The sequence below is a fragment of the Rhinopithecus roxellana genome, chromosome 6 (genome assembly GCF_007565055.1).
Source record: "Rhinopithecus roxellana isolate Shanxi Qingling chromosome 6, ASM756505v1, whole genome shotgun sequence".
Taxonomy (NCBI): Eukaryota; Metazoa; Chordata; class Mammalia; order Primates; family Cercopithecidae; genus Rhinopithecus; species Rhinopithecus roxellana.
In genome coordinates, this window is record NC_044554.1 from 82044772 (window position 1) to 82065459 (window position 20688).

The 20688-nt window shown below is 38.6% G+C and overlaps 1 long non-coding RNA gene across 1 annotated transcript; it reads right to left on the reverse strand.

The window, feature by feature from the left end:
* Nucleotides 1–7976: 7976 nt before the first annotated feature.
* Nucleotides 7977–17511, reverse strand: LOC104671018. Its single transcript, XR_749230.2, has 3 exons — nucleotides 17395–17511; nucleotides 12905–13064; nucleotides 7977–9676 (listed from the first exon to the last, which is right to left on the reverse strand). It is a non-coding gene; the product is annotated as an uncharacterized LOC104671018 (long non-coding RNA).
* Nucleotides 17512–20688: the final 3177 nt, after the last annotated feature.

Below are 20688 nucleotides of genomic sequence, written 5' to 3' on the forward strand. Positions count from 1 at the left end.
AACTGAGCATTTTCTTGAAAACTTACCATGTTATATACAGTTTTTATTTCTCAGTTACACCTCAATAGAGCCAGGGAAAATAAATTTTTAAAGTAATTTTTAAAAATATAGCCTGATGTTATAAAGACAGTAGCATGTGCAAAATAAATACTGTAAAAGTAGATTCTAGTTAATAATATTTAGAAATGATTCTTTGAAACTGAAACCATTAACAATAAAGTAATAAACTTAAAAAAAATGAAACCTGCTGACCTAAACAAGTAGATGCATGGTAGTCACTCTTTTCTTGGTGGCAGTGTTGCAGGGCCTGTGTCAGCACTGCGTGGGAGAGAGCCTTGTCTTTCTTCTGCAGCAGGTGGAGCAGGCAGGGCTCTGAGGCGGTACTAAACCCTGAATCCTGTGGGACCCACTCAGAAGTGCCATTTGGAGATGGCTGGTTTGGGGGTGAGACAAAGGAAGTGGGAGCAGGGAAGGGTGGGTCAGATAACTTGTGAAAGGGAAGATGACTGAGATTTGGGGGAAGCAGCAGCTGCAGGATCGTATCAAGCACCCTAGTACTGGGAGTTGGTGGTGCCAGCCATCAAAACTGTTGTGTGGGTGAGTCTTTGCTGGGCACATGGGATGTACCACACACCAATAATTAGAATCACTTAGAAGGAGGCCTGGGGTGGAGGTAGTGCAAGTCCACCCTGAAGTTGTTCCCTAGAGAAAGTGTCACATGTGTGTGCCCAGAGACACGTGAAGGCTGCCTCCAACTGCATGGCCTGTGTTCGCAAAATGGGAACCACCCCAGTGCCCATTGCCCATTGACAGTAGAGAGGATAAGACATTAATGCACGCATATATAATTGCATAGTGTGTTACTGAAAACTAAATGAAACCGTGAAAAAAAAACCTACTACTTGCATCACCATAGGTAAATCTAAAACCCTGAATATTAAAGGGTGGAAGCAGGCAGCAAATAAAACATGCAATGAGATTATTTATCTAACAGTAGAAAACAGACAAAATGAAACAATATATTATTTAAAAATGCATGCAAATGGGAAATGTTTTAAAACATAAAAATAATTAACACAAAATCTAAGAGAGCAGCTAACTCTAGGGGGAGAGGTACCCAGAGAGCTTTGAAGATGCCATCAGTGGATAAAGGGATGTCACTAGTCTCTTAACTATGCATACAAGCTACATATTCTATTTTATATGCATTATATATTTCATTTTTGGCTGGGTGTGGTGGCTCCTGCTTGTAATCCTAGCACTTTGGGAGGCCAAGGTAGGCGGATCACCTGAGTTAGGAGTTTGAGACCACCCTGGGCAACATGGTGAAGCCCAATCACCACTAAGATACAAAAAATTAGCCAGGTGTGGTGGCGCACGCCTATTGTCCCAGCTACTCAGGAGGCTGTGGCACGAGAATCGCTTGAATGCTGGAGGTGGAGGTTGCAGTGAGCCAAGATCGCACCACTGCACTTCAGCTTGGGCTACAGAGTGAGACTCCATCTCAAAAAAAAAAAAAGAAAAGAAAAGAAAAAAGAAAAGAGAAAAAATATAGATATATGTATATATTTCACTGTAACAAAGAAAAAGAGGAAAAGATTATTAAAAAAAAAACAAAAACTGGGATCATATAGCTCTTCCTAGCACTCACACTTAGTGTTAGGGAACTGAGAACATTCAACTCCTCTAGTCCTTTATGTGTCACAAATAAAAACAAATAATACAAACAAAAGAAATATTAGTTTTAAGAAGAAAAATATCTAGGAGTGAGTATGCAGTAGAAGCCTGTGACTGACACCTCTCCCCTGTAGGTGGACTTTTTCAGCCAGGGATGACTCCTCCCGTTCCCCCATCTCCCAGTCAGCGTTTATTGAATACATTATGCAATAGTAAAGACAGTCTTTTATTCTTTCCATAGATGGAATTTTCCCCGAAGAGGTAGAACTGATTCTTCCTGGGATGATTCTGGAGTAGAGAACTGCAGGACCAGAGGGCGTGTGGACAGCAGGATACAGAAGAGGAGGGCATGGAGCTACAGGAGCTGTGTGCACAGCTATGAGATGGATGCTTCCTGGCCAGCACTGCCCTGGACCAGCTCCCTGGCTTCATCTCCATCACTCATGAGTGAGAAATTGTTAACTCTGGAAGGACAAACTCTGCAAGCACCAAAGCAAGGGCTGGCACAGGAGCAGAGGCAGGACGGAGAAGGATGTTCTCTAGCCAGGATAATGATGGTGAGCATCTAGGGAAAATGAAGTGTCTAATGCCAGACATGCCCCATGGCAATGTGAGGGCCAGCGAGGAAGTGTGGGTTCCTACCACCTACTCAGCTCTGACATGCCCCTACTGGCCAGAGTCTGCACCTTCTCGGAGTACCTTCGCTCTTGCATAGCATAGAGACGCACCATTCCTAGGACATGTGATTGCATTCATCCATTGAACCCAGATTTCCTTGTAAGATGGGCAATTTGGGCACAGAGCACAAACTCTGGGGACAGATGGGTGCCATGTCTGTGAGACAGACATAGCTTCCAAGCTCGCTACAACGAGTAGTTTCTATACCAGCCTCGGTTATTCTCTCTCCTTCCCTTAGCTTGTAAAATGTTTATTTATTGGAAAGAGGAAAAAAAATTATATCTTATATTCTTCAAAACTTTACATGTATCAAGACCCTTCAGTATAAATTCCTAAAATCTGTTCCATCTGCCCTCTTATTTGTGATGACTCTTTCCCCCCTCAAGGAATTATCCCTCGTGTCTGGTTAGGGGAAGGGCTCTACTGTACAAGGAAAGAAACTTACTGAAGTGTGCAAAGTCAGAAAAATAACATTTTAAATAGTACTACTTGCAAAAGTGAGAAAGACTACTAGCCTGAGCCCAAATTAGAGCTTGGACCCATAGATGACTCATGGTTTGAACTTGCTGTTTTGCAGCCTAATGGGTGCTGGCCTTTTGTCTTAAAGAGCGCGAATGCCTGCCAGACTGACCGTGGCTTTTATTTTCTCATGAGATTCATGCATCTAGAAATCAGAGACTATCAGAGCAAGAAGGTCCCTCTGAGGATGTCCAGTCCTTCTGAGCTTTGCTCTGAGTGATCTTGCATTTTGGTGCTCCAACAGTCTCCCTGGGGCCTGTGTCATGAGGAGACGCCAGGGCCAAGCAGAGACAGGATAGGGGAGAGCTGGGGCCACACACGCCTGAGGGGTTGTATTCATCACTTCTGTTGTGGTCACATAGCAACATGCAATTTAGCTTGAATAAATAATTCTGCCACTAAAGATGGTGTTGAAAACCATGGATCTCACAGATACTCTCAGATGGAAACAAAAACCCAGTGATTTGAATGGATTCCCCCAAATTCAAAACTTATGTGCTTTATCTGAGTGTTAGTAGCAGATGGTCATAGCTTCCCCAAACTGCAGACCAGAGCTCTTTGACCACATCACACTACCCTAGGTTACCCATTAGCCACAGACTTTCTACTCAGCCCAACAAATGCTAGGGACCAGATATAGGTAAGTATGCCTAAGCTCGCCTCTCTGAGAAAAGGATAAGGAGTTTGGTTCAGCAGCATGATATTTTGGTATTGGGATTTTCTGGGATCTGGAAAATTCATTTCCAAAATCTCCCCTATAGAACTTTGAAGATGTGTCAGACCATGTCTTTGTCATAAGCACTGACTCCTCCTGGATGCTCCTGGAACAAGCATCCTAACAGCCTACGAACTTCAGGATGCTATGACCAGGCTTGGAATATCTTCCCTGTGATGTGGGATGCAGTTGTTCCCTTCATTTCCTCACAAGTCGCATGGAGTGGAGGCCAACAGTTCCTGTGATGCAAAACACAAGCCTGTTTGCATCATAGCTGAGGAGTCCCAAGCTCGGGGAACCCCACTTTCAAAAATGGGCTAGAAACAAACTTACCCCCAGTGCTGGGATAAGACATTATGCTTACTATCCTGGACAGTAAGCAAACCAGCCCTTTGCTTCAGAAAGATACTCTGTGTCTATCTTCAGAGGCTGTCGCCTATACAACCCTCTGTGAGAAGGCAGTCTAGAATCAAAGCTATCGATGCTCACAAGATGAGCAGAAATATGAATGACCCTGGAGAATCATCTCCCAAGAACTCTGCCTGGCTTTTCCGAGGTTTAGCTTTAATAGTTTTAACATGTGTTTCCTCTGCATCTAAACGTTATCAAATCATGTCAGGACTTCCAGTATATTAGCATCTCAATTACACTTGCCTCTTTTAACCAGAATTATCACTAAAGTACTTTCTCAGAGCATGTGTCCTGGTTTTGATTTGAGAGGGAGAAAAAAGAAGTCACTTCAGAAACATCTAATTAGTCTCAAGTCTTATAGACTCAGCCACATACTTCATATATTCACTAAAATAGTCAAGTTCACCCTGAACTCAATCATCCCAATAATCACATGCCCAGTGTTCAAAAATATCCTTGGGGAATGCAAATGCTCCTAAACACAGATCAACTTCAAAATTGCTATTGTCAGTCATTTGATGTTAGTAAAATGCTCCAACATGCTTGATCACTTCAAGATTTTTCAGTAAAGCCTGTCTGAAAATCACTTATCTGTCCGGCTTTCAATTTGGGTATGAACACCCCAAAGCTCTACTATTCCAGTGTTCTCAAAATTGCTAAAGGTTGTTTTTGTGTTGTAATTTAAATATTAAAACAGAATGGGACAATTTTATTTCCTTTCTTCTTTCTCTTCTCCATTTAAAAAAGTTGGCAGGGTAGGTTGGAAGGATGGGGGTACAAGCATTTGTAAATACTGTGTGCCAGGCTGGGACATGATCAGATAATTCTGTTGTAGTTGATTTTTTTCAGCTTGTTATAGAAAACAAACAAAAAAATTAAAACAGATTTTGTGCTGTCTTTTTTTGAAATGTAAAAATAGTTTCTTTTTTTCATTGTATGGAAGCATGCCATAGTCATGCATGTTAGGAAAATGTGTTGCTTGTTATAATTTCCCAGGCTACATTAAAGAGAGAAAAACATGATTAAGTTAAAGAAAGACTGAAAATGTTGTAGCCCTTGGACCTGCATAAGGTACTATTTCATTAACTTAAACAGGATAATTTCTTGTAATCAGAGCCAGTCATGGAGCTTGAGATGGATCAGGATCTACCCGTGTGATTAATCTAAGAAGATAATGCTGTACAAAGTCTCTCCTAGGACTTGGTCATGCCCACCTGGATGGGGACTAATATAGCCTCATCTCTTCCCAAAGCGTGGATGTCTTTAGGGGGCAGCAGTTTTCTGCCCACACACCTCAAGCAAAATATTTGTAAAGGAAGGGTCCAATCTTTTGCCCCCAGGTGTAACCTAGAATTTTCTGAATGGTCTGAACTACCACTCTCATGTAAATTTATAAAATTGCATTTTCTGCAGATGTTTTTCTCCAATCTTCCAACATAATCCATTCCCTGACTTTTTACTGTGATATTACAGGTAGTGTTGCAAAGTTGATCTGCTTTGAACAACCTGATAACTGCAGCAGCCAGCACAGAGCCTTGACCATAGTAGAAATTTAGTAGCAGTTTTTTAAATAATTGAATAGTATTATTCATTCTTCTATTTTAAAATTTAAAGTGAACTTTAATATGTCTAGCTATGCTATATAGTCCTCTTGAAACACTTTTAGAAACAGGAAAAATGACACATTTGAAGTTTAAGTGAATCTTTTTGGAAATAATGCCTTTAAATACATTTGTGGTTTTTAAAATAATCATTTAACACTACAAGAAAAGAAAACCACAGGTTAATATCCATCATGAACATAGATGCAAAAATTTTCAACAAAATATGAGCACATGAATTCAACATATTGAAAATATCATATACCATTACCTAGTAAGATTTACTTCTGGGATGCAAGGATGGTTCAACATGTGCAAATCAATTAATGTGATATACCACATTAACAGAATGAAGGATACAAATCACATAATCAATCATCTCAATATATACATAAAATGCACTTGACAAAATTTAATACACTTTCACAATAAAAACTCAATGAACTAGGTCTAGAAGAAATTTACTGCAATATAATAAAGGCCATATATGAGAATCCTGCAGCTAACATTATATTTAATGCTGAAAAACAGAAAAACATTTTATTTAACATAGAACAAGACAAAGATGCCCACTCTTGCTATTTCTATTCAACATAGTATTAGAAGTCCTAGCCAGGGAAATTAGATAAGAAAAATAAATAAGAGGCATCCAAATCAGGAAAGAAAAAGTAAAATTATCTGTTGAGAAATGAAAAAATAAAATTATCTTACATGTAGGCAACCCTAATGACACCACTAAAAATCTGTTAATTATAAACAAATTGAGTAAAGTGGCAAGATTTAAGATCAACATACAAAAATCATTTGAGTTTTTATACACTAACAATAAACTATCCAAAAAGGAAATTAAGAAAACAATCCCATTTGCAATAGCACCAAAAAGAATAAAATATCTAGGGATAAACTTAACTAAGAAGATGAAGGATGTATATTGAAAACAATAAAACATTTATAAAAATATATATTTTATATATATATATATACACACATTAAAGACTTAATATTGTTAAAGTGTCTCTACTGCCCAAAGTGTTCTACAGAATTATTGCTATCCCCATCAAAATTCCAAAAACATTTTCTATAGAAAAAGAACAAAAGCAATTCTAAAATTCATGTGGGACCACAAAAGACCACAAATAGCCAAATCAATCTTGATAAAAAAGAATAATGAAATATTATCTCACACCTATTAAAATGGTTATCAAAAAAATAGATAAGTGTTGGCAAGGATATGGAGAAATTGGAAACCTTGTACACTATTGGTGGGAATGCAAAATGGTACAGCCATTATGGAAAACAATATGGAAGCTCCTCAAAAAATTAAAAATAGAACTACTGCAGGGTGTGGTGGCTTACGCCTATAATCCCAGCACTTTGGGAGGCTAAGACAGGTCAGGAGTTCGAGACCAGCCTGGCCAACATGGTGAAACACTGTCTCTACTAAAAATACAAAAATTAGCCGGATGTGGTGGCAGATGCCTGTAATCCCAGCTACTTGGGAGACTGAGGCAGGAGAATCGCTTGAACCCAGGAGGTGGAGGTTGCACTGAGCAGAGATCGTGCCATTGCACTCCAGCCTGGGTGACAAGAGCAAAACTCCATCTCTCTCTCTCTCTCTCTCTCTCTCTCTCTCTCTCTCTCTCTCTCTCTCTCTCTATATATATATATATATATATATATATATATAAACTACTGTATAATCTAAGAATTCTGCTGTTGGGTATATATCCAAAATAATTAAAATAAATACATTGCAGAGATATCTGCCCTTCCATGTTTATTGTAGCTTTATTCACAATAGGAAAATATGGAAACAACCTAAATGTTTGACTGATGAATGGAAAAAGAAAATGTGGTATATACATGTGATGCAATAATATTCAGCCTTAAACAAAGAATGTTTTGTTATCTATAAAAAAAACCTGGAGGAAATTATGCTAAATGGAAAAAGCCACAGGCTGAAGAGATGGGGAAATGAGGATTTGTTCAGTGAGTATAAAGATTCAATTATTCAAGATGAATGCATTCTAGAGATCTTCTGTACAACATAGTGCCTACATTTAACATTGTGCACTTTAAAATGTTACTAAGAGGGAAGATCTCATATAGTATTCTTGCCACATGAACACAAACACACACATATATGCATGAACACACATACATGCACACACACACAAACAATTATAAGGACATGGGGAAATTTTTGGAGATACTGGATAGGTTTTTTTCCTTGATTTTGATGATAGCTTCACAGGTCTATGCATATGTCCAAACTCATCAAATTGTATACATTAATTATGTACAGTTTTGTTCTATATCATCTATATTAGTCTGTTTTCATGCTGCAATAAAGAACTATCTGATACCGGGTATCTATGAATTAAAAAAGTTTTAATTGATTCACGGTTCCACGGGCTTAACAGGAAGCATGACTAGGAAGCCTCAGGAAACTTACAATCATGGTGGAAGGCAAAGGAGAAGCAAGCACATATTACCATGGTGGAGGAGAAGAGAGAGAGCAAGCAAGCGGGGAACTGCCACACACTTTTAAACCATCAGATATCGTGAGAACTCACTCACTATCATGAGAACAGCATGGAGGAAATCCACTCCCACAATCTAATCTCCTCCCTTCAGGTCCCTCCCCTGACACATGGGGATTACAATTTAACATGAGATTTGGATAGGGACACAGAGCCAAATCATATCATCCCACTCCTTGCCCTTCACAAATCTCATGCCCTTCTCACATTTCAAAACCAATCATGCCTTCCCAACAGTCCCTCAAAGTCTTAACTCATTCCAGCATCAACTGAAAAGTCCAAGTCCCAAGTCTCATCTGAGATAAGGAATGTCCTTTCTGCCTATGATTCTGTAAAATCAAAAACAAGTTAATTACTTCCAAGATACAAAGGGGATACAGGCATTGGGTAAATGTTCCCATTCCAAATGTGAGAAATTGGCCAAAACAAAGGGGCTATGGGCTCCATGCAAGTCCGAAACTCAGCAGGGCAGTCATTAAGTCTTAAAGCTCCAAAACAATCTCCTTTGACTCCAGGTCTCATATCCAGGAATGCTGATGCAACAGTATGGGGAGAGGTGGTCCCAAGGTCTTGGGCAGCCACCAGAGAGGCTGGGACTACAGGTATGAGTCATCACACCAGGCCTACCTAAAGATTAATAATCGGTCTATGCCCTAAGCAATCCCACCCATAAGCAGTATCTGCAGATTAGGTAAAGGCGCAATGTGCCTGCAGATGGACCCTAAGTCCATTTCTGCTACTTCAAAAGTTATTGCAGTGAGCTTCAGTTCTAGCCGGTGCTTTCCACACAAATCTGCAAATATGTCTTTTTTCTGAATTTTAGGTCTATGGAGAAAAGATAGAAAGGCCCAAAATGACTGCCGAACATGATATATAATGACAGCTGGTACTTAAAGACTCTGTTAGCCCCCTGGTATTAGGAAATCCAGGTGAAATAAAGGCCCTAATTATGCTAAGGGTTGCAAGGATGTCCAATAATATTTGAATTTCAAATAAACAACAAATAAGTTTAACATAACTATGTTATAAATATTGCATGGAACCCACTTTCACTAGAAAAATATATCTTTAACTGAAATTCGAATTTAACTAGGTATCTTGTATTTTTATTTGTTAATTCTGGTAACCAATATATCTTACATGAACTCTTGCAAAAGTATCCAAAATGCATTTCTGATCACATGTTTCAAGGGCTGCTTCTTGCTTAAGAAAAGACCTCTGGTTGTCCTGGAATTTGAGGTGCTTGTAGATCTGCTGTCAGCTCAACTTTGCATCTTCTTTCTCCAGGATGCTCCTCCCACACCATTTTTAGTCATGCAAAATCTCTTGTACTTCTGAGCAGGTCATATGTTTCTATGCTTCTCCATCTTCTCGAAGACTGTCTTCTCACCTGAGTGGCCATTGCTCACTTTTCTCTTTGTAGAAACTGTCTTCAAAATCTAGGTCAAATATCATACATCCATGATTCCTTGGCTGGCTCTCCAAAGGTCAAATAGTAATTTTTAAAAAATTAATAACCTCTGTCTTCTTGTCTATGAACAGAAATGCATTATCAGTGCTGAGTCAGAAGGACTAAAAGATTTAAGGTTTCAGAAGCCCTGGAATATCTGGGAATGGGAAGGCCAGAAGAGTACCCATCAAAAGTTAGGGAGGCTGACCTGAGGGCCTCAGACTGAAAGCACCAAGGCAATTGGCTCTCATGAGCTCTCTGGGGATGGGGACTGTGAGAATCCCCATAACTGGTGGGAGCTCCTACCAGCTCACTCAAGCTACAGCCTCAGGCACATGACCCTCAGAGCCATGCTGGCCAGCCACACAGCCCTGCATATTGTTCCTGAGAATGACTGCTCTTTTCACACCTGGGGGAGTGCCTCTCATTGGTCCACTCAAATGTGGAACTGCAGGTAGAAGGGATATTGGGCAATGCAGTTCCCAACTTGTTTTTGGCATACAGAAAGGGTCGTGGCAGGGCCGGTCTACAGAATGCATTTTAGCACATCACCTTTGCTTCAAAGACATCATCTCGACTTTTGTAATTTTATTAACTGGATTTGTAGATTTACCTTGGATGGGGATGGCATCTTATGTATTCTTTGATTTGAAATTCCCAGCATAGTGCTTAGCAAATCTTCAATAAATGAACAAATAAATCAAACTTAAAAGTATAGCAGAAGGCCTAGAGTCTATCCTCAGCTCCACATATTATCCTTGTTATTTTGCCAAAATCACTAATTACAAGCCTTCATATTTGCATCATTAAAACTACGTAAACATCTCCATCCCACACAAGCATACTTTTTTTAAATTAACAGTTGTGAGTGCTATCACTCTGTAAGTGATGGAGATAGCTCTGTAGGCTGAAACAGCTGTTTACAAAAATAAGATCTCTTTCAAAAAAGATGTTAATAATTTTAATTATACCACATTTAAGCAGCAGAAAGGGGATTTATTTTGCCCTCTGCATTATGGTTTCCTTTTGTATGATGTTACAGCCATTTCTTAGTAAATAAATGAATTAATTCAAAATTATTGCTTCAAAATTATGATTTATTGCTGTCGTAGACAATTAGAAAAGCCATGTACCCATGCTTCAAAGAGTAAACACAAGAGGAGTTTTCTCCTACTGTGACAATATGCCACATCTGGAAAAATCAAGATGAACAACTTAATAAACCTTTGAAAACTGTTGCCATCACTTTTGGTCACCGTCACTGTACAGAATTATTTGCAGGGCTTCTGAGGTACACTACTTATTTTCCTCTACTTTCGTGCCATCGGTTACCTTAGTTTGCCTTCATTTACTGAGTAAGGTAAAATGCTGTCAGAAACGTTTCTTATGATCTATGTTATACGCCACTGGTATAGTTGGCAGAGGACATTACCTCACAAGGGAGGTGGCCTGGGTATTAACATCATTATCGGCTCAAAGAAGATGCTTTACCTTCCTTCCAGTTCTTAGGTGCTTTTTCATCTTGAAAATAACTTCATTCAGATAATAAGGATTCTAATATTCTGTTCTGCTCAAACTTTTTATTAATATATAAATTATAACTTTACATATTTTGTACCACTTGATAGAAAGATATAAAATGTGTTTTAATAGGGTCTGGAAAATCACAATTACTGTTATTTCATAATTTAGATTAATTGCAGAATCAGATTTCCCAGCAATAAACTAGTAGTTGAAAGTGAATGAGGAGGTAACTTCATGGAAATGATGAAATAAGAAGCCCCATCAATTGATTTCTCCATGGAAACAATCTTGAAGCTGCCAAGAAACTGACCATATCAGCTTTTTCAAAATTCTCAGATCTCATGGAAACCTCACAATACCAAGGGAGTGTTTAGTAAAGAACGAGGCTTCAAAGTCTCATTAAGATATAGTTATGTCCGTTTTGTTTACCTATCTAACTTTCCCTAATCCCTAGGCTCATGGCAGCGCCCCTCAGTCTGGAGGCTTTCTGGGAAGCATCTGATTAAAGAATTTAAGACATATAGTAGCTACTTATAGAGCTTTGGGGCATGGGATCATAGATGAGGCAAGCAACAGAGATTACCACAAGCCTGGGAAGAAGGAGGCTGAGAAGGAAGCTTCTTTGGGGAAACATACTTTGAAGGGTTTCCAGATACAACAGGAAATATGAAGTATACTATTTATGCTCAGGACTGGTCATACAGTCAGAAAAAATATGAGAGGACCCTAGTATTGTAAGTCTAATATTGGGCTTCATGTAAACAGAAAGTAAAGGCTAAGGCAGAGTCACACCTGGCTTGACCTAAAGGATTACCTCAGCTCAGAGCCTGTCTTCAAAGATTGGGAGACTTTTTTGCTTTCCTTTTAGACTCCAAGCATTTCATCAGCTCTCTCTCAGGTAATTGGCTAACTGATGAGATAATAGAATAGAAACTGTGGTGGCAATATATGAGAAGAAATATAGTATTTGCAAAAGTAGTTTGGAAAAGTCACTGAACAAATAGATGACTGCAAACCTCAACAATACACAATAGCAAATTCTGAAGTGGAGGAAAGACTAATTTCTAGTATTACTACATTCAAAGTGCCACATTTCAACCAAAAATTATAAGACATATAAAAAAAAATTGGAGGCTAGACATGGTGGCTCATGCCTGTAATCCCAGCACTTTGGGAGACTGAGGCAGGTGGATCACTTGAGGTCAGTAGTTCAAGATCAGCCTGGCCAACATGGTGAAACCCCACCTCTACCAAAAATACAAAAATTAGCCAGGTGTGGTGGCACATACCTATAGTACCAGCTACTCAGGAGGCTGAGGCAGGAGAATCGCTTGAACCCAGGAGGCAGAAGTTGCAGTGAGTCAAGATTGTGCCACTGCACTCCAACTTGGGCAACAGAGCGAGACTCCATCTCAAAAAAATAAAAATAAAAATAAAAATTATGGCTCATTCACAAGAAAAAAAAAAGAAAAGAAATTTACAGAAACTGTATCCAAGGAAACTCAGGCATTTAACTTACTAGACACTTTAAATCAACCATCTGAAATACTTGCAAACACCAAGAAAAACCAATTAATAAAGAACTGAAGAAAACCAGGAGAATGATATGTAAACAAGTCAAGGATATCAATAAAGACATAGTATAAAAACAAACAAAATTGAAATTTGGATACTAAAAAGTATAATGACTGAAATGAAAAATTCACCAGAAGGGTTCAACAGCAGATTTGAGTAGACAGAAGAAATAATCAGTAAACTTAAAAATAGGACAATAGAGATAACTCACTGTGAAAAGAGGAAGCAAAGCAAGCAAGTCTCTGTAGGATAATTCATTGGTTCTTTTGGTCTCAGGCCACCATTTTGTAACTTGCTCTTTTATACACTGCCTTCATGACTTGAAAGAATTAATGCATCTCAAAATTCTGCTCTGTACCTTACAGCAGAATCTGAAAACATAAGAATTATAGCATGCTTCCTCTTTTTGTCTCTCTAAAGCCCTTCTATGAAGTAAATAGGTCAAATCTTTTCCATCAAAGTTGAAATGGCTTGCCATGGGTCTAGATAAGACTAGAAACTGGACTACTCAAATTTCTATTATAAACTCAAAATCTAAGTATTGCTTTAGACCTATCCACAGCAGCTTTGTGTTCAGAAGTAGAAACAACTTTGTCAAAGTGTTCTAGCAAGTAAGATTGTTTTAAATAGAAAAGAATGCATTCTAATGCATCATGATAAAGTGATTAAAAATTTACATTTTAATATATTTCTGCCAAATTTGACTCTCTATGATTAACTTGTCTTTCTTATACAGCTTTGGGAATTTTACAAAATATAAGATTGTCAGTCCAGTTCTTTACAGAAAAAAAGTTTGATGGCTAATTTCCATTCTCTTCTTTATTATCAGAAAGACATGATAATTATTATCATGCTTCTTTTAGCAACTTTAATAATAAGACAAATATTTTCAGTATTTAGTATGAGCTACTTACTGTACCAATTCCAGGCAGGCATGGTTTTCTGTAATTCTAGTGGGAACATAGGGAGGAAAGTTAACTGAATTTATATATGAGGAAATTAAGGTGAATAACTTAAGAAATTAGCTCAAATATACACAGCCAGAAAAATGACTGGTCCAAAACGTGAAATTAGACCACCAAATCCCTAGGTCATGTTCTTTCTGTTAGGCTTAATAACTGCCAAAATGCAAGCCCTTAGTTTGCAGTCTTTAATGCAGATTTTCTTCACTATATTTAAACCTTATAGACGTTACTGACATCAGATGAAATTCTGTCTTCTCCCTGGGCAGAGAAACACTTTTAAGATATTCCCTAAATAATAGATGAGCACAAGGCTAGATGCACAGCACTCAGACAGAAAGAGGAGACAAAAAACATTGCGGGCCAACTCTGTAATTGCACCTAAGTCATCTCATCAACTCCTCACAGTACATGACATTACTGCTGAGGAGACTAGGCTAGAGTTCCCCCAGAGCCTACTAAAACCTCTAAGTTCATGCCTGTGTGTCCTCTTGCATGTGTGTAGCTTGGGGACAAAGGTGTCCAGGGCAGGTGGTCAAAGCAGGAGGAATCACTTTTAATTCTAATCTTTTTCTACTATGCTTTTTTAATTTGCTGCGATGAACAAATTAGAATTACTTTTAGAAAACAATGCATTTTCTATTCTACCTCATTTCAAATTGATTAGTAAAGAGGAAGATCAGCCGTCACGTGATCTCTTTGAAGGGTCAAAAGAACTGAACTGAACACAAATAAGCAGCACAGTTATTTCAATAATTTCTCAAACACACTGGGCAAGGTTTGGGGTCTTTCATTCTAGTGTTTATTAACTGGTCATTAAAACAACAGAAAATACAAATGAATTAGACCAAATATCTCAAACAAGCTCATGGAGAAAAGTTCTGTGTCATTGTATTAAAACCTTACATTTTAGTTTTTTGATACAAGTTTTAAGAAGCAAGGAAATATTTAGAGAGAAATTTAACATGTTTAACAACAATTTGTGGAAATGTAGCAATATCAAACACCTAACTTAGCACTAGAAACTTGTGATTATTTTCCTGACCATTAATTTCCACACTAACAACAGATAGTAAAAGTAAAAGACAGATACTCACCAGCAAGCAGCTCAAGGTAGAATGGGAAGGGATGCACCAGAAATGGTGAATAATAATAGGAGAGAATTTTTAGATAAGTGAAGTAAATTGTGCCTCTTTCAACCTTCTCAAACTTTGTTGTGTTTTTAATGAAATTCTACGTATCAACCCCTTCAATCATATTTCCATATAGTAATGTAATAAATGTTTTTAAAATTTACAAAGCTTCTTCCCAAACTGCATTTCCAATTAGTAATTAAAATCAAATTATTTTATCTCTCCTAATACTTTACCTTCAACATGACTTAAAATGAAATATGAAAAATAAAAGCATAAAAATCTTATTTTTAAAAAGGAAAAATATTCTATAGATATTGAATATTTTCAATAGAAAAAGATCTTTACATTAAAAAATAGAAGAAATCACAAAAGATAATTCTATACTTTAACATAAAACTTAAAAAGTAATATATAAACTTTCAGTTTCTAGTCTAATGAGAAAGGAGCTTAGAAGCCACCACTCATACCCACACAACTAGAACAAAGCTGAACAAACTGAAAATCAATAATGTTTTTTAGATCCATCAGATAATAGAGGCCATAGGGCACACTGCCTGAAAAACTGGAGAGGCAGGTACCAAGAGTCACAGAGCTGGGGCAGAGGCTCACAGCTGAGCTAATACTTGAACTGCAATTAGCAAATACTGGCGACCCAAAGTGGAATAGCTTGAAAGTTAAAAACACCAGGGGACCGAATATTAGAGGAATCCACACACTTTCTTGCGTTTTACCTCCAGGAGCCCCACCAAGTTCTCAGAATTATTACAGAAAAATTCCCCCAAGCTTCCAGTAGAGGGGAGGAAAAGTAACCATTTTGAAATATGCTCAAAGAATTCTTTTTTCCTTAACAAAGTCCAGCCCACAGGCAAACTATTTCACTCAAGACCAACACTGACTTGGGTCTTACTAGCCTTACAATTATGGGGAAATAAAAATATCCAACTCAACCCCTGCTAGCTTTTGACTTGGGGAAAGGAAAATACCAAAATCTAGTCATTTCTAGCCTTCTTTTCTTACCTAAATGGAAATGGGAGGGAACTAGGAAGTAATTCTAAAGGTCACAGCCTAGAGGCACGGTCTCACTAAGAGAGTAAGATTGAATGATGGTATTACAGGAGACATCCCCCTCACAGCCTCCACATCAGTTAGCCTTTTGTATAATAACAGGGAATTACAGATAAAATGACCACAAGGTTCGGCTGGCCGGGTAATCCCAGCACTTTGGGAGGCCGAGGCGGGCAGATCACAAGGTCAGGAGATCGAGACCATCCTGGCTAACACAGGTGAAACCCCATCTCTGCTAAAAATATTAAAAAAAAAAAAAAATTAGCTGGGCATGGCGGCGGGCACCTGTAGTCCCAGCTACTCAGGAGGTTGAGGCAGGAGAATGGCACGAACCCGGGAGTTGGAGCTTGCAGTGAGCCGAGATCACCCCACTGAACTCCAGCCCAGGAGACAGAGCGAGACTCTGTCTCAAAAAAAAAAAAAAAATGACCACAAGGTTCAAACCCTATATAAGGAGGAGTCTCCAAGACAATGGAAAAGATAATCCAAAATACTAGAGAAACTGTTAGCTTCTGGCACCTAGAACAAGAGAAAACAGTATACACACCTACAATTGAGCCAGCTAAATGTAAACCTCATACGAAAGCCCTATTTATTTCAGTTCCTTTTACCTGATACATTAGGTCTGACTCTCAAAATAAAGTTACAAGGCGTGAAAAAGGCAAAAAACAAATTAAAAAGCAAAACAAACTAAGCAAAAACAAAACAGAACCAAAAATAAAAACAAAAAACCTTAAAGACATAAAATATCAGAATCAGACTCAGATACACCAGGGATTATAAAACTATCAGTCCAGGAATGTAAGTTAACCATGATGAAAATATGCTAAGGATGATATTGGAAAAGTGATCAACAAACAATAACAGATAGAAAAAGTAAGCAGAGAGATGGAAACTGTAAGAAAAAATAAAAAAGAAAGGCTAGAGATTGAAAAAAAGAAAAAAAAAGGTAACGCAGACATGAAGAAAGCCTTTGATGGGATCATCAGTAGATGGGACACAACTGGAGAAAAAAATAGTGAGCTTGAAACATGTCAACAGACATTTCTCAAACTGAATAAGCAAAAGAAAGACAGACAAAAAGTAAGGAACAATAAGAAAACAGAGAACAGACTATCCAATAAGCGCTGGAAAAGTACAGAAGGTATAATAGATCCATAATGGGAATAGCAAAAGAAGAAAGAGAAAAAGAAACAGAAAAAATTAGTAGAATTAATAATGACTTCAGTAATGAAGAATTTTCCAAAATTAATGACAGATACCAAGCTACACATCTAGGAAGCTCAAGGAAAACCAAGCAAGATAAAGCCTTTAAAAAAAAAAAAAAAAAAAAAAAAAAAATCATCTAAGCATATCATATTCAAACTTCAGAAAAATCAAAGAGAAAGAGAAAATTTTGAAAGAAGCCACAGATGGGAAAATGCCTTACCCAGAGGGGAACAAGGAAATGTATTATGTTAGAATTCTTTTTGGAAATCATGCGAGCAGAAAGAGGAGTGGAGTGAAATATTTACATTATTGAAAGAAAAGACACCCACTTGAAATTCCATATCCAGTAAAATTATCCTTCAGAAATGAAGAAATAAAGATGTTTTCAGAAAAAAATTGACAGAATTTGTCACCAGGAGGCCTGCCTTTCATGATACGTTAAAATAATGTCTTCAGAGGAGGAAAATGATACAGGTAAGAAACTTGTATCTACATTAATAAAGAAAGAGCAATTCCCACCCCAATACTGCACTTTAAGCAAATGGACACACCAGGAGATTATACCCACACCTGGTCGGGAGGGTCCCATGGCCACAGAGCCTCCCTCATTGCTAGCACAGCACTCTGCGATCTAACCTCAAGGCAGCAGCAAGGCTGGGGGAGGGGTAACCGCCATTGCTGAGGCTTAAGTAGGTAAACAAAGCCGCTGGGAAGCTCGAACTGGGTGGAGCTCACAGCAGCTCAAGGAAACCTGCCTGTCTCTGTAGTCTCCACCTCTGGGGACAGGACATAGCTAAACAACAACAGGGGAAGCAGCAGAGGCCTGTACAGACGCGAACGACTCTAGTCTGACACCCTTGAAGAGAGCAGTGGATCTCCCAACACCGAGGTTGAGATCTGAGAATGGACAGACTGCCTGCTCAAGTGGGTCCCTGACCCCTGAGTAGCCTAACTGGGAGACATCCCCCACTAGGGGCAGTCTGACACCCCACACCTCATAGGGTAGAGTACACCCCTGAGAGGAAGCTTCCAAAGTAAAAATCAGACAGGTACACTCGCTGTTCAGCAATATTCTATCTTCTGCAACCTCTGCTGCTGATACCCAGGCAAACAGGGTCTGGAGTGGACCTCAAGCAATCTCCAACAGACCTACAGCTGAGGGTCCTGACTATTAGAAGGAAAACTATCAAACAGGAAGAACACCTATACCAAAACCCCATCAGTACGTCACCATCATCAAAGACCAGAGGCAGATAAAACCACAAAGATGGGGAAGAAGCAGGGCAGAAAAGCTGGAAATTCAAAAAATAAGAGCGCATCTCCCCCTGCAAAGGAGTGCAGCTCATCGCCAGCAACAGATCAAAGCTGGTCAGAGAATGACTTTGACGAGATGAGAGAAGAAGGCTTCAGTCCATCAAACTTCTCAGAGCTAAAGGAGGAATTACGTACCCAGCGCAAAGAAACTAAAAATCTTGAAATAAGAGTGGAAGAATTGACAGCTAGAATAATTAATGCACAGAAGGTCATAAATGAAATGACAGAGATGAAAACCATGACACGAGAAATACGTGACAAACACACAAGCTTCAGTAACCGACTCGATCAACTGGAAGAAAGAGTATCAGCGATTGAGGATCAAATGAATGAAATGAAGTGAGAAGAGAAATCTAAAGAAAAAAGAAGAAAAAGAAATGAACAAAGCCTGCAAGAAGTATGGGATTATGTAAAAAGACCAAATCTACATCTGATTGGGGTGCCTGAAAGTGAGGGGGAAAATGGAAATAAGTTGGAAAACACTCTGCAGGATATCATCCAGGAGAACTTCCCCAACCTAGCAGGGCAGGCCAACATTCAAATTCAGGAAATACAGAGAACTCCACAAAGATACTCCTCGAGAAGAGCAACTCCAAGACACATAATTGCCAGATTCACCAAAGTTGAAATGAAGGAAGAAATCTTAAGGGCAGCCAGAGAGAAAGGTCGGGTTACTCACAAAGGGAAGCCCATCAGACTAACAGCAGACCTCTCAGCAGAAACTCTACAAGCCAGAAGAGAGTGGGGGCCAATATTCAACACTCTTAAAGAAAAGAATTTTCAACCCAGAATTTCATATCCAGCCAAACTAAGTTTCATAAGTGAAGGAGAAATAAAATCCATTACAGATAAGCAAATGCTTAGAGATTTTGTCACCACCAGGCCTGCCTTACAAGAGACCCTGAAGGAAGCCCTAAACATGGAAAGGAACAACTGGTACCAGCCATTGCAAAAACATGCCAAAATGTAAAGACCATCGAGGCTAGGAAAAAACTGCATCAACTAACGAGCAAAATAACCAGTTAATTTCATAATGGCAAGATCAAGTTCACACATAACAATATTAACCTTAAATGATAATGGACTAAATGCTCCAATTAAAAGACACAGACTGGCAAACTGGATAAAGAATCAAGACCCATCAGTCTGCTGAATTCAGGAGACCCATCTCACATGCAGAGACATATATAGGCTCAAAATAAAGGGATGGACGACTATCTACCAAGCAAATGGAGAACAAAAAAAAGCAGGGGTTGCAATCCTAGTCTCTGATAAAATAGACTTTAAACCATCAAAGATCAAAAGAGACAAAGAACCCATTACATAATGGTAAAGGGATCAATTCAACAGGAAGAGCTAACTATCCTAAATATTTATGCGCCCAATACAGGAGCACCCAAATTCGTAAAGCAAGTCCTTAGAGACTTACAAAGAGACTTAGACTCCCATACAATAATAATGGGAGACTTCAACACTCCACTGTCAACATTAGACAGATCAATGAGACAGAAAGTTAACAAGGACATCCAGGAATTGAACTCATCTCTGCACCAAGTGGACCTAATAGACATCTACAGAACTCTCCACCCCAAATCAACAGAATATACATTCTTCTCAGCACCACATTGCACTTATTCCAAAATTGACCACATAATTGGAAGTAAAGCACTCCTTAGCAAATGTAAAAGAACAGAAATTATAACAAACTGTCTCTCAGACCACAGTGCAATCAAACTAGAACTCAGGACTAAGAAATTCAATCAAAACCGCTCAACTACATGGAAACTGAACAACCTGCTCCTGAATGACTACTGGGTACATAACGAAATGAAGGCAGAAATAAAGATGTTCTTTGAAACCAATGAGAACAAAGATACAACATACCAGACTCTCTGGGACACATTTAAAGCAGTGTGTAGAGGGAAATTTATAGCACTAAATGCCCACAAGAGAAAGCTGGAAAGATCTAAAATTGACACTCTAACATCACAATTAAAAGAACTGGAGAAGCAAGAGCAAACACATTCAAAAGCTAGCAGAAGGCAGGAAATAACTAAGATCAGAGCAGAACTGAAGGAGATAGAGACACAAAAAACCCTCCAAAAAAATCAATGAATCCAGGAGTTGGTTTTTTGAAAAAATCAACAAAATTGACAGACCGCTAGCAAGATTAATAAAGAAGAAAAGAGAGAAGAATCAAATAGACGCAATAAAAAATGATAAAGGGGATATCACCACGGACCCCACAGAAATACAAACTACCATCAGAGAATACTATAAACACCTCTACTCAAATAAACTAGAAAATC